We start from the raw sequence: 6,564 nt of genomic DNA, 5'->3' as shown, positions 1-6,564 counted from the left end.
AATCATATTAAACTCCCCAATATTGTAAGAAAAGTCAAACATTTAAACCTATTGCACCTTAACCTCACACTCAGGTATCTGATGACATTGAATTCACCAGCATTACACCAAGCTGCGTCCCACCTCTCTCTCACACCCCTTAGCTACTCCCATCAGTCCCATGTAAGACTCCTAATACTATCGTCATTTGGGTGATACACCCTGGTACACGCTAACTCAGCCATCTTTAACACTCTTTAGCAAGTAAGCCAGCAAGAATGTCCCTATTAACTTCCTCCAGTTCCCTTTTTCCCACATTAACAAAACCTCCCCAGCTGTACCCGTGGCATCCCCAAATACTTCGAACAATATTGTACTCCATTTTATCAATCTTAATCTCTTGAAAACATACCCCCTTCAGCACGCAGATCCTTGATCTCTGTTGGAAGCACAAGGATCAATGTGTATAGATAAATCAAATATTTCATATTTATATAATTATAATGGAATTCGTTAGCAACCTAGCTCAGTTTGTGTCATGGACTCATGGCAATGAAAAATAAACATGTGACATGCTCAATTCAATGCAAAACACACTATCACTTTGGATGGGGGGGGGGGGGGGGGGGGGGGGCTGCCCTGTATAATATTTGAATGCAGAGGTGTCACAGAGTTCATCAAGGCCACTTCAAAACTGAGGAAAAAAATTTGTACAATCTAGTAGATGGGAAGTAAATGAGGTATTCCCTTATCTGTTCTAAAGTGATATGTACTTTTCTGCCTTTGTGAGCTGGTTTCTCTCTCTTATTAGGAAGTATTGGTCTGTTGGAGGGGTAAATTCTTGTTGATTCTTTGATATAAGATTCTGATTCATTAAAAATCACAGAACAAAACAACACACACACTCTATATCATAATCATACCAAGCGGCTGCTTGTCTCACAAGTTGGCGGAACTGGTGGAGGGCGTGGAACGATTTGCTCTGCTCTTCCTGTCGCATGTCTTTTTACCAATAGAATAGATGCAGATTAGAAAACATTCACAAACTAGTTCAAACTCAATTGCATGACATTTATATTTCATCCACAATTGGGTTTAGAACAACTGGAAACATGAAACAGATTCCCCCGCGGTCGCCGCCACCCCCCACCCCCCCCCCCCCCTCCCCCTCCCCTTAATAGCAAAATCAGAAACAGACTATAAGTATTAAGGTTATACCCTCATTTAAATGATTGGCTGTTCAAGTAACTCCATTATGCACATCAGAGCTCTCATTTCAGAAAGTTTTCACCAAATACTTTAATATTATAATTTGACATGGATAAGGAACCCTACCCAAGAATACCAAGTTCAACTGCTGCTTTGTACTGGAAGGGGATCTCCATTAGGGCAGCTAGAGCAAAAGTTATTTCTTTCTCAGCCGATGTCTCATTTGTAGACATAATTTCAGTGAAGTTAACCATCTAAATACAAAGAAAAGATATTATTTAGAAGTCAATGCATGAATTATATTCAACACATATTGCATTCAAAGTTAATCGAATGCTGCTATTGCAAACCTTGAAATTATGACATTCACGTGCACGGAGCTCGTCACCAAAGTTCTTCATGTCTTCCCAAGGTCCATCACCGACTCTGACCACAACAATTGAGAGTGGATATGACCTGGACAATGAAATTAAAATTTCAATTCCTTTGGTTCAACACGATTCCTTTTACTTAAGCAATTGTCTTTAATGTATCATTGATACTTTGATGTCAGTTTCTCTACCAGATCCACTTGTTTCTTAATTAAAAAGACGGTTGTAAATTATTGCACAACATTTACTGAAAATAAAGGAGATGAAAGCTATACAGTACAAAATCTTTAAATTTTTAGTGTTAATGACTCAGGAAAGCTCATTAATTTGTTCAATACTTTCTTTCAGTGTAAGGTACAACATTTTTCTCTAATGACATACTACAAACAATATTAGGTTGGGAGTATATGAACAAGTTTTTGAAACATTCGAAACAGTCATAGCCAACAATTCATATTGCAAGGCAAAAAAGGAAAATGTTTCCCCCTTTTTTTTTTTTTTGAGTAAATCAAATTTATTAGCACCAAAAGAAGCATAGTTACTATTCAAAACTCGGCCAAAAGGGCCATCAAACTCTCCAACAGACCTTGCCCATCACAACCTAGAAACTGAAATGACCAACAACATAGTGCTTCACACATACCTTACTTATCCTACATTATTCAGATTAGCTGAATTGCCAATTGTCGAACAGAACGTTAAGCATTACAACAGTATCATTGGCATTTCTAATGGTATCCCTATCAGTTTGTACATATTTTCTTCTGATGAATAATGCAGTGTGTACATTATGGTATGCATTTATTTCTCTCCTTCCACAAAACATAATTTTTTTTAATCTCTTTTGACATGGTAGCCAAAACATTATCTCATATTTGCAGTTTCCCATTCAACAAAATTACTCAAACCTGAGACTGACATGGTAGCCAGATTTTTAAGCATCCCGTTTCTGGACTCTATTAATGAAAGAAAATGGAGACTAAATGGTGCATACTCCATGGTCTCAAGTATAACAACAAAGCCCTAGGGATAATTTCTTCACTGCCACTAGCAAATCAATCATATTTGGGATTGACTTTGGGGAGCCAAACCACTCAATAACAAAGAACTTCAAGTAAAAGGATTTTCAAAATTTTGGCAAGCAATTTCTGCCCATTATAATGTCAGAAACTTTATCAACCTTTTATATACCAGCATTGTTAAGAATCTCCTCAATTGGAGACATAATGGCCTTCCAAGGATGGAGATGTCATTCTAAAAAGAGTTGCCTTTATGGATATCAAATAGCTCTGAGAGGGGGGTGGGGGGGAGGTAAAGATTCAACAGAAGCCTGAAACAAGAAATTTAATTCCATCAATCTGCATGGCTCTACCTCACATTGACAATTGACTTGAGTGTTTCCTCTTCTTGTGTACTTAGATCTTTATCACTTGTATTGCTACTTCTTGTAACCTACACAATAAAAGACATTACTCTAAATAAGAATGATTGTGTGCATGCAACAATTTGTGAGAGAGAGATAGCAAAAAGGAGGACTTTGAGGTCAACCTGGCCATCAGAAATGATAAGCAATACATAGTACTGACCACCACTTTTCTCTACAGGGTCGATTGCAGCCTCAATTACAGGAGCAAAAGAAGTTGGCCCTTAAACACATTTACACAAAAAAACGAAGCTATAAATCTCAACAAATATTATTAACAGGATTTTCTGATGTCAAACCAGAAAGGAGTTCATGAGTTTGGTTACAAAAAGCAAATTCCAATTAATGAAATGTTAACTTTCAAATAAAGGAACAGAAAACCAACCAGCAAGTTTTGCGTTTTGAGCTATCTTTCTGTAGCAGGACAAAGTTTCATCAAGGCAGTGGCAAGGTGAATGATCACTGTGAAAGCTAAACACTTCCTGATCATGAGTTATCTCTATAACAGAAAATAAATCCAGGGTCATATTAGAAAATAATAGAAACTTCTCCAGATATCCAAATTTAGGGGACTACACGTACCATCACCAAAACCAAAATAAGTAATTAAGTTGTCTTCATCGAAAGGGGCTAAAGTCGTTCCAATGATAGAGATGCATCTCCAATGCCATGCAGGCTCCAGTTATTGAATGAGACCTTGCCTTCAATAACAAAACTGATGCTTTGGCTTCCCGGCGATACAAATTAAATACAAACCATTTTCAAAAACATATGATATCACATTATTTTTAAACCAATAAACGCTTGTCAGAGAAGTAATGACCTTCACAGAATGCCTTCTTCACTGACACTATTTAATGTCAAGTCTTATAATGCATTATCCTTATAGTTGAGAAAACACTATTCGAGAAGATAACAAGGAACATAGTAATTGTTTTTGGTACAAGTCAGATTACACCCCAGGGTTTTGTAGGTGCAATTATAAACAGGGGATCCCAATTTTGCTCCATCAATAACTCATACATTAATGAATGGAATATAAACAAAAAGAGATTATTATATGTACTCCATAAACCTGTCCATTCATTGCTTCTAGTGAAATCAATTCCAAAGAGGAGTTTGGATGCTTTTAGACCTTCTTTACTCAATGCTGCACTGACCTGTTTAAAAAGAGAGCCCATTCAAAACTTCATATAATTTCAAATTCATGAAAGAAAAAAAAAAAGAATCAGATGATGCTGCAATGTTAGTCTGCAGCATACACATTTTTGCCATAAATTACCATAGTTTCGGACTCCAAAAAGTCCAAAATGAAATGATTTGATAAATGGGAAACATACAAACTGTCATCATTGGTTACTTAAATTTTAGCACTCTGCTACAAGCCATAGTTTTGAGCATATTAGGGTAATAACTGAACTGTTTCCTATGAGTGCTGATCCATAAAAATCAACAAAAGCAAGAACTCCAACCACTGTGATACAGTCAACCGTCTGTAAGATGTTTAATGTCAATACAATAAAGACCTTGTATTACATGTGGTATGACAGGTTTTTTATGAAAAATATAGGAGATGATCTCACTCAAGATCATAATCTGTATCTCAAAACTACACTAATGAGTGGATATTGTGAAAAAATTATCCTTAAGCTTACTAAAGTAAGCTCTCTCTCTCTCAATCTGGTTATGGCATTGGGTTTCAATTTGAGTATGAAGCACCCCCGGTTTTGGGTTTGAATTGGGTCAAAGAAACAAGTTTGGGTATAGAATCTCGTGTAAATATTTTGATAAAACAACAATTTGTCATGTCATCAAAAAAACCACATCATTGCTTTGTTAGACATGGAAGTGAACAAAAGACCGATAGTGCTCATTTTCTAAACCTTTTGGACAAAACGCTCAACAAGTAAGGTTTAAGGATCGCCAATGTATTTTGGTCTTCACTTTATATCAAGTTTGTCTAGAATCATATTAGAACCAACTTTACCTAACATACATGTGAAATTTTAAAATTTAAAACTTCATTCTAGTGGGAATAAACATGTGAAAACATTTCTTTTTTCTTTTTTCTTTTTTTTTTTTCTCAACAAAAACACCAAAAAAAAAAAATTTAAAATATGATTTTGCAGAGAATCCTTATCACTGCACTTAAAATGAAAAGAGAGGGAAGCAAAATAACCTCCAGAATGGAAGAGTAGCCATGAGCCATTCCTCTTACTATGCTGGTGTTCCAGTTAGTATTGGTAAGAACTCTGAAACATCATCATTTGTATACAACTCAGTTCATTTACAAGTTGCTAAAAAAAGAACTAGCAGCTAGCTATCCCTTTTAGAGAAAGATATAATTGCTGTAAAAAAGAACTAGTAGCTAGATATACCTGTGAGCTTCATGTTGTGACTCACGAATGTGTATGCTTACGAAATTAGAATCTCAATTCCTGTGGGATCCGATATCCTTCTTGTTTTTAGATGCCTTTAGTCCCATCGTCCAAACAGCAGAGCAGATCAGATTATAGTAGGAACAGAGATAGAGAAAGATATAATTGCTCTAAAATACATTCCATTGTTTTTATGCTTTTGAAATGATGCTTGTCTTGGCTTCAAAAGTGTTGCTTGTCTTCTTTTTTCGCCATACACAATGACAACGACGTTAAGCGCTACTTCATGGTTCCCATATTAAAACAGGGACTCGGACATCTTTGTTTGGTCAAAGTACAGATGCAATCTGATTGGTCTAAAAGATTTCCTTCTATTTTCGTCAAAAACCCGCACCCTGTCTCTTTCTCAACGTCAATACTATCTTGCATCACATAATTATCCAAAATCACGTTAGAATTGTTTGTAAAGTAGCGTGGGGTACCAAGTTGAATCACAATCTTACACCATTCTATCACATATAATTCAACTGAAATTTTGTTATTAGTCCTTAATCTGACTTTAAAATGAATGGAATTTGTTCTCAGGTTTGATTAATGTTGTTTAAAATTAAAGGGCAGCTGCGACTATGAGATGCAAATATGCATCTTTTGTTATCGGTAATTTGGACATTTTAATAGTTTTAGTTGATTTTTTTTTTTTTTTTTTTTTTTTTTTTAAGAATACTACGTATTTTAACGCACACAAGAAATGGAAGAAGATCTTAAAGAAACTGACAGTTGATAGAACATTAAACCATGAACAATGCAAACTCCGGGCAATCTTTTTCGGGAAGTCTAACGTGGTATCTCTACTCAATCTCAAAGTGCCCACTTGTATTACTATTAAGTATTAACCCAAACAAACATGAATGTTTATTAGGGCCACACACCGGTGTGTCATTTCGTGATAAGATTTTTGTCACCATCAAGGCTTTTTATTCACAATCCTTTTTATGTAAACCACTATTAATATAAGTTATACCTAACTTCTTCCTCTTCTTTTTTTAAGAAGAAGAATAACGAAGAATTAGTTTTCACCTAACTTAAACTTAAATGAATGACTTTGGATATATGTAGGCTTGATTTGGATGGCAATGTGTTTGCATTGCTATCCGCGTCTACGTTTCCTTATGTGGGTCCTGTGCACTGTTCACAGGACCCGCAA

General features: G+C 35.7%; 1 pseudogene; it reads right to left on the bottom strand.

The window, feature by feature from the left end:
* Positions 1-226: 226 nt before the first annotated feature.
* Positions 227-5,191, bottom strand: LOC112009229 (E3 ubiquitin-protein ligase RGLG4-like; annotated as a pseudogene).
* Positions 5,192-6,564: the final 1,373 nt, after the last annotated feature.

This window comes from Quercus suber, unplaced genomic scaffold (genome assembly GCF_002906115.3).
Source record: "Quercus suber isolate HL8 unplaced genomic scaffold, Cork oak 2.0 scaffold_378, whole genome shotgun sequence".
Lineage (NCBI taxonomy): Eukaryota > Viridiplantae > Streptophyta > Magnoliopsida > Fagales > Fagaceae > Quercus > Quercus suber.
The sequence above is the reverse complement of the archived record's forward strand: the minus strand, read 5'-3'. Positions and strand labels throughout refer to the sequence as shown.